Source organism: Triticum urartu, chromosome 2A (genome assembly GCF_056163025.1).
Source record: "Triticum urartu cultivar PI428250 chromosome 2A, HENAU_Tu73, whole genome shotgun sequence".
Lineage (NCBI taxonomy): Eukaryota > Viridiplantae > Streptophyta > Magnoliopsida > Poales > Poaceae > Triticum > Triticum urartu.
The window spans coordinates 144,525,989-144,534,228 of NC_141874.1; positions in this window are offsets into that span (position 1 = coordinate 144,525,989).

Consider the following 8,240-nt stretch of genomic DNA (forward strand, 5'->3'; position numbering starts at 1 on the left):
ACGGCCTTAGAGCCAAAGCAGATCGAGCCATCATTATTTATCTCTGCGCGTTTGAGCTGTGCATTTGTCAATTGCCCTGGGAGTTGAGCTAGTAGGGCAGTGGCCTGGGTCCAAAGTAATAGAAGTAGTAAAAAAACATTTTTTTAGTGTAGGCTTTTCCTTGCTCAAACCTGCCTACTAGAATCGCCAGTGCTTGAAAGGAAAAGTGAATGGAAAACATAGGAAATGGAAAGTTTCATATGGTACTACTTTTCATGAATTTGGTGCAAAGGAATGGAGCAAAGGAAAACTGTAGGATTTGTTCCTTTAGTGTCTTCTTGAAAGAAAAACTGTAGGAATTTTAATTTCCACTTGTTCTCCTTTTCAAATTCCTATTCATGAAGCATAAGACTAAGAGATAGTAGCATAATAGCATTATGACCGTAGATTTTCTTGTGGTTTGACTTAATCTCACCATGCTTCTTTGTATCCTGTGATCTTCCAATTCTTGCTAAACAAACACCCAGATTGGCACAAACCCTGTATTTTTAAATTCTCTGTTTTCCATGTGCATTCCTATCCTATTCCTGTCTATTTCCTATCCCTGCATTGTTAGAATCCTCAAATTCAAACAAGCCCTTACACAATTACTTCTGTTATAGATATGTGTCAAAGAAAACCTTGTGTGGTTTGTCCTGCTCCTGCGGTGCTGTGTTGCACCGCAGCTCAGCTACTCCAACGACGAAAGGGTTCACCAAAGCAGGGATCTGCTCTCCAGACCGTCTTTCACCGCCTTAGATCTTCTTCCCCGCTGCCGGCAGCCACGACAACTGCATTACCATCATCAACTGAGCATATGACCTTGAGGACTACATGGGTCCGCAAGAAACGTCGCACTCTTCCGTGTATGCTTACGTTATGCATCGCTTAATATGATGACATGCTACTTTATCGTCGTGTTCACCTATTAGACTTTGAGTCAGGTCCAAACTTATGCTGAAACTTGAGTTTTCAAATGGTTGTGGGGTACATATTGGGGCAGCAATCAATACTATCTATCTACTATCTGGTTAATCTCGGGTGTCTACTATGAGTTTCATGTTGGGTGCAAACAAACATTAAAGGAGCCATTATTTGTATTTTTTAACTAAAGCTATTATCTGCCTGTTATCATTGGTTTTGGGTCTATCCATAGTTTGCCACCATCACTCTGGATTTGTGCATGCACTCCTTACATAATCTCACTATGTTTTATTCATATGCATGTCAGTTATTGTACACAATGGAACTAAACATCTAGAGCAAAAGAGACGAGCCTTGCGTGGCAATAAAATTTCATGCAGACGTCGCTCCATGGTGGGCGCAAAGGCAGCCCCCCTCCACCCATTTCGGATCGTAATCAAGAGGAAGATAACTGTTTTGAGGGGGATTCAGAAGCAGAAGACCACTCCTATTTACCCCATGAGGTCTTCGCTCTAACTTGGCATGCTAATGTTGGTAATATCATGCATATGGTGCCTTGCATTGCTTACTGTATACATCAAAGATGTCATATTCTTAGTTTAGACATGATTTGTGTCAATGCCATCTGTTTAGTTTCTTTATCATATATGTGAATCATGCAATGCCATCTTGTTTAGCCAGGCATCATATATGTGAATTTTGCAATGCCACCCTGGTTAGCCAGTCATCTTATATGTGAATTATATCATGACATCATTTTTTATTACGTGTTAAATTTGTCAACAATTTTAGTACATTCAATTACTCTTCCTGTGCATCAGCCATTCGACACGGTTATGGAAAAATCTGGAGTGGAAACAAGGTCTTCAGAGCATACAATGCTATCTGACGAAGCGCATGTCTTGCTGGTTACAGATAGCTCCTCATAGGAGAATTCAGAGATAGATGACCAGTCCTATCCCCCCCCGAGGTGCATGCTCTAACTTGGCAGGGTTATGTTGCTCATACCGTGCATATGGTATCTTGCATTGCTATGTCATTTGCTTATCTTAGAGATGCTTTGTGTGAATGCCACCTGTTTAGTGTCTAAATACCATATATGTGAATTATGCAATGCCATCTTGTTGCAAGACATTATATATGTGAATTATGCAATGCTATCTTGTTGCAAGGCATTATATATGTGAATTATGCAATGCCATGTTGTTTAGCCAAGCATCATATATGTGAATTATATCATGTCATCCTTTTTTTGTATTTCTCATTGCTTTTGCTGACAATGTTTGTATATTCAACTGCTCTTGCTGTGCATCGGCCATTTGAATTGGTGATGGAGAAATCTAGAGTGAAAACAAGGTCTTCAAAGCAGACAATGCTACCTGATGAAGCAGATATCTTGCTGGTTACAGATAGCTCTTTAGAGGAGGATTCAGAGGCAGATGACCAATCCTATTATCCCCCTGAGGTGTATGCTCAAACTTGGCAAGGTTATATTACTCACATCATGCATATGTTGTATTGCAATGCTTAGTTTTTACATCATATACACGATATTGAATGCCATCTCCTTAGTTGACACATCATATATGTGATTGCCCTCTGCTCACTTCCTTAGTATATAATCATATATTTGAATTATATCATGCCATGATGTTTACATAGACATCATGTATCTGAATTATGGCATGCCAACCCATTTTCTAAAGACATAATATAGTTATATCATCTCATCATGTTCACATAGTCATCATATTTTGAATTATGTCATTCTATCTTTGAATTATATCATGCCATCATGTTTCCATCAACGGCATGTTTGTGATTTATGGCATGCCAACCAATTTAATAGACACAACGTATAGTTATATCATGTCATCCTGTTTACATAGTCATCATATTTTGAAGTATGCCATTCTATCCTGTTTAGTTAGCCATCATACATGTGAAATTGTGTCATGCTATCCTGTTTAAGTAGCCATCATATATGTGAAATTATGTCCTGCTATTCTGTTTGGTTAGACAACATAAATGTGAATTATTTCATGCCCTGTTTTCTTCCCTACTATCCATTGCACCTGTCTATCTTACAATGTCTGTACATTCAATTACTTTTCTTGTTTATCAGCCATTTCAATTGGAGGGGGTGATGGCAGTATCTGTGGGAGTAAAAACATGGTCTTCAGAAAAGATCGTGCTACCTGTCAATGGAGATAGAACCACGATTGTACTTGCCCAAGAACCAGCCCCACCACACATAATCCAGACTCACGCAGATTGTACCCCTACCCAGTTGGACAGAGAACCGGCTAGACCCCTTCTAACCCCAACCCCAACAGATAGTAACACAGTTCCCATTGACACATCACCGTCTCCACCATAGAGCACCCAAACACGAGCAGTTAGTAAGGCAACTGCAGTGCCCAAAGCATGAGGACCACCACTCCGAACCCCAAGTTAACGCTTAAAGCAGAAGAAGAATTGTTCTCTGGTCAGGTTCCGTAGCTATGGTTCATACTACTTTGCTCTTGCATCACTGTATTTACTCATACTAACTAATTTCAAATTTGAAGGATGCAATTGAAACTCCAATGGCGCAACATGTATGTTTTGAACCTGTTTCTTTAACGTGTTTGCTATTGTAACTTGCTCTATGTTGATTTCAGTTTCAATTTAATAAACATTTATGTTCTCATGCCATGCACATTATAAGTGTTGTTATTGCTGTGTAGTTTCCCATACTTATATTCTATCTATGCTGCTTTGTCTTAAATAGATATGATTCGAACTGTATCTATCTTGATTTGGCAACATAAAGTAGAATGATATAGACCATACAGTGGCCATACTACATAGATATATGTTTGTTTCATGCTATTATCCTGTCCACCTTACTACTGAACTGGTTTACCAAAATGAGTTTCATATACTACATTATAAACCTGTGATGTGTTTGTTTGTTTCTCTATTAGAACGCAGATAAAATATTGGAGAAGAGTACCTTGTTATGCAATGGTAAAGGAAGTAATGCAGATAAGGTTCAAGATAGTGAGACATCCCTGTTGGTCTCCAAGAAAGCTGATAAAAATTATATTGAAGACACTGAGACAACCCCCAAAGTCCTATCTTGATGTAGTGTTCGAGTTACTGGCTACTACTGCTGGCACCAGCTCTTCGAACTGGCTGCCTGAATCAGTTTGGCTTCTTGAGTCTCAACTTCAAGTTGAAAGACATCGATCAGATGTTATGCGACAGGAAGCCGAAGGACTGAGGAAGTCCCTGCAGAATTCAGATGCATACTTTCTGGTGCAACAGCAAGTGCTGGAGGATTTAAGCGGCAAACAAGAGAAAGTTAATAAGCTTGCTAAGCATCTTGCCAGCATTATGGGTACCCAGGATATTGTTTCTTAAGCTCTTCCAAAGTGGTTTCAGTTCTGGACTTGTTTTACTGTGGCGTTTATATGCTGCTTTGTTCCCTATATTTGCACTGGTGGCAAACTTTGATGCCCAGTGGATGTAATATGTGTAATAGCCGTGATAGCCTAGTGTAAGTTGCTTGCTTATTTATTTCCTCATTGTCTTGTTTATTTGTTTTCTTGTAGTTAGTGCAGTTCTTTTTCCGCAGCTTGCTAGTGGCTGCAATAACCTATTTTTTAAAACTAGGCCACAATAACCATGGGCTACATATTTACTGTAGTGAACATGGGCCTCCTACGGGCCGTAGAAACAATGCGCCTTCTAAGGGCCGTAGAAACAATGGGCCTTCTGTGGTGTAGAAACAATGGGTCTTATACGGGCCGTAGACATAATGGGCCTTCTACGGGCCGTATGATCGGTTGGCCAAACATGGGCCAATAACAGACCACATTATGGCCGTAAATGGGCTAGAGTTGAAATCGTCCGTTCATGGGCCGACCATAATGGGCCGTCGTTAATCGGCCGTATTTGATGACGCTATGAAAACGGCCCAACGTATTAACGGGCCACAAACGGGCCGACTGTAACCATGGGCTGAATTTGGCCCACAAGCAGAAAATGACAGTAACGGGCCGTAAGTAAACGAATGATGGAAATGAGCCCAAGAATAAATGGGCCCTGAGAAGGCCGAAAGGTAACATGGGATGGAAACGGCCCAACGGAATAATGGGCCGTTAATGGGTATAAAGTGATACACTGTTCATTACGGGCCAGTTTTACCACGGGCCATTAATGGGCTGAGAGTTACTAAGGGCCTCATATGGGCCGAAAGACATCATGGGCCATACATGGGCCGGAAGTTAAAACGGGCTGGAATTATATTGGACGGCACAGATGACGATACTGGGCCTAATTCGGATAGGCCGTAAATGGGACCTGGGTTAGCGGGCTGTAAATGGGTTGTATGCGAACAGGCCGTTAACAGGCTTGCTGTGGGCCGGCCCGCCACCTTTTGACCAAGTCAAATGGGCCGGCCTTTTGACAAGAATGGGCCTCTGTTGGGTCGTGCCACATGTCGATGTATCATAGGTGCTTTGGTTCCAATGAGTTGATGACATCTATCCCAATGGTGAGCCGACACGTGTTTCCTCCAGCGAATGATGATTTTACACGTGGAAATTCCCCATTAGTCAGGGCTGTTAACGGGTTATCGGATCCAAAATCGGACCCGATGGATTAACGGTGTTCCTTACGGTGGATGCCATGTGTCGGTCACCCTTGATGAAAGCACTTCTGTGACACACGATTTATCATCATGGAAGTGGACACTTCTGTGATGATAATTTTGGTAATGTCATAGAACACTTCTATGACAGCACATGTATGACTATCTTGATTCTGTCATAAAATTGTCATGGATGTACATGCATGACAGAAAATGTGACCTACTGTGACAAACATGTATCATCACGAAAGTGTATTTTTTTGTAATGCCTCATTCAATAGTTCCGAGAGAAACAACCCAGTGAGAAAGAGGAGGAATCTGATAAGGATGAAGACTAGGAGGAGGATGATAGTTTCCCTAATGTCAATTCCACCTTAGTGATTTTTGCTGACATCTAGAGCAAAAGTCGACTGAAAGTCATAAACAGAGAAGTTAACATGGTTGCCCGGCGACAACAACATATTTGAAGTGGTCACAAACTGCAATCACATTTGACCAGTCCGATCACCCAGTACACGTTGCCACTCCAGGGCGGCACGCGTTGGTAGTCGACCCTATTGTTGGAGGCACTCGACTGACCAAAGTATTAATGGATGGTGGCAGTGGTCTGAATATTCTCTATGCTGAGACCCTGAAAGGGATGGGCATTCCGATGTCGAAGCTTAGTGAGAGCAACATGAGGTTCCACGGAGTCATCCTTGGAAAGAAAGCTGATTCACTCGGCCAGATCACTCTTGAGGTGGTTTTCGGTGATTCAAAGAATTACCATAAGGAAAAGTTGACATTTAAAGTTGTGGGTTTTCAAAGTGCCTATTATGCTATTCTGGGCAGACATGTGTATGCTCGTTTCATGGCTCGACCGCGTTATGTGTACCTTAAGTTGAAGATGCCTGGACCCAGAGGCGTGATCACAGTTACAGGTAATCGGCAGAGAGCAGAAGAGTGCTTCCATAAGGGCTCGAAAATTGCCGATGAGCAAATGGCAGCAGTTGAAATGCAAGAGTACCAGAAGAATGCAGATCCGAGTGATTTGTTGCGAGCCAAGAAGCCTGCTTCAGATTCTGCATTTCAGTCACTTGGTGAAACAAAGCCGATTCACATTCACCCGACCAATCCCAACACTGCTCTGACTCATACCTCAACAACACTCGACAGCAAATAGGAAGAAGCGCTCATCCAGTTCCTCCGTCAGAACTAGGACATCTTCGCATGGAAGCCATCTGACATGCCAGGTGTACCCAGGGAACTGGCTGAGCACTGTTTGCGAGTCAATCCGAAAGAAAAACCTATTAAAGAGCATCTCCGTCGGTCCGTCATGGACAAGAGAAAGGCAATCGGCGAAGAGGTGGCTCGGCTTCTGGCAGCCGAATTCATCCGCGAGATTTACCACTCCGAGTGGCTCGCTAATGTTGTCATGGTTCCCAAGAAAGATGATTCACTTTGTATGTGCATTGATTTCAGGCATATCAATCGGGCTTGCCCGAAAGATCATTTCCCTCTCCCCCGCATCGACCAGATTGTCGACTCAACTGCGGGGTGTGAGCGTTTGTCTTTTTTCGATGCATATTCCGGGTATCATCAGATCCGACTGTATGGACCCAATGAAATAAAAACAACTTTTATCACCCCATTCGGGTGCTTTTGTTATATTACCATGCCATTCGGTCTCAGGAATGCTGGTGCCACATTTATGAGGATGATTCAGAAGTGCCTGCTCACTTAAATCAGTCGAAATGTGGAAGCATATATGGATGACATCGTGGTTAAGTCGCGTAAAGGTTCCGACCTGCTGACTGACCTCGCCGAAACCTTTGCCAACCTAAGGAGATGTGATATCAAGCTTAAACCGTCGAAGTGCACATTTGGAGTCCCGGGTGGGAAGTTACTCGGTTTCCTCGTTTCTGAATGAGGAATTGACGCAAACCCAGAGAAAGTTGGTGCAGTCCTCTGAATGAAGCGCCTTGTGCATGTACATGACATTCAGAAGCTCACCAGTTGTTTGGCCGCTTTGAGTCGATTCATCTCTCGTCTCGGTGAAAAGGCATTGCCTCTTTACAGACTGATAAAAAAAACCTGATAAGTTCGAGTGGACTCCTGATGCTGACGCAGCGTTTTTAGAGCTCAAAGCCCTGCTTTCCACCCAGCCGGTGCTTGCTGCCCCAATCAGCAAAGAACCTTTACTGCTTTATATTGCAGCCACTGGACAAGTTGTCAGTACGATACTCATGGTCGAGCAGGAAGAAGAAGGAAAAGCCTATAAAGTTGAGCGCCCAGTTAACTATATTTCTGAAGTTTTGACTCCATCCAAGAAAAGATATCTGCATTATCAGAAGCTTGTTTATGGAATTTACTTGAACAAGAAGAAGGTTGCACATTATTTCCTAGATCATTCAATTACAGTCGTCAGCGACGTTCCATTGTCAAAAATTCTGAACAACAGAGATGCAACTGGTCGAGTGGCAAAATTGGCGATTGAACTCCTTCCATTGGATATCAAGTATGAGGCAAAGAAAGCAATCAAGTTGTCGGAGTAATGGGCCACGGGTAGCCTAACCCGAGTCCCAGAACCTTTGAAGACATTGGGCTGGCTGCGCCCCTCAAGACGCCGAGATAAAGCACCGCATTCTGGTAGCCGACTGGCTAGATGGCCGACTACTGG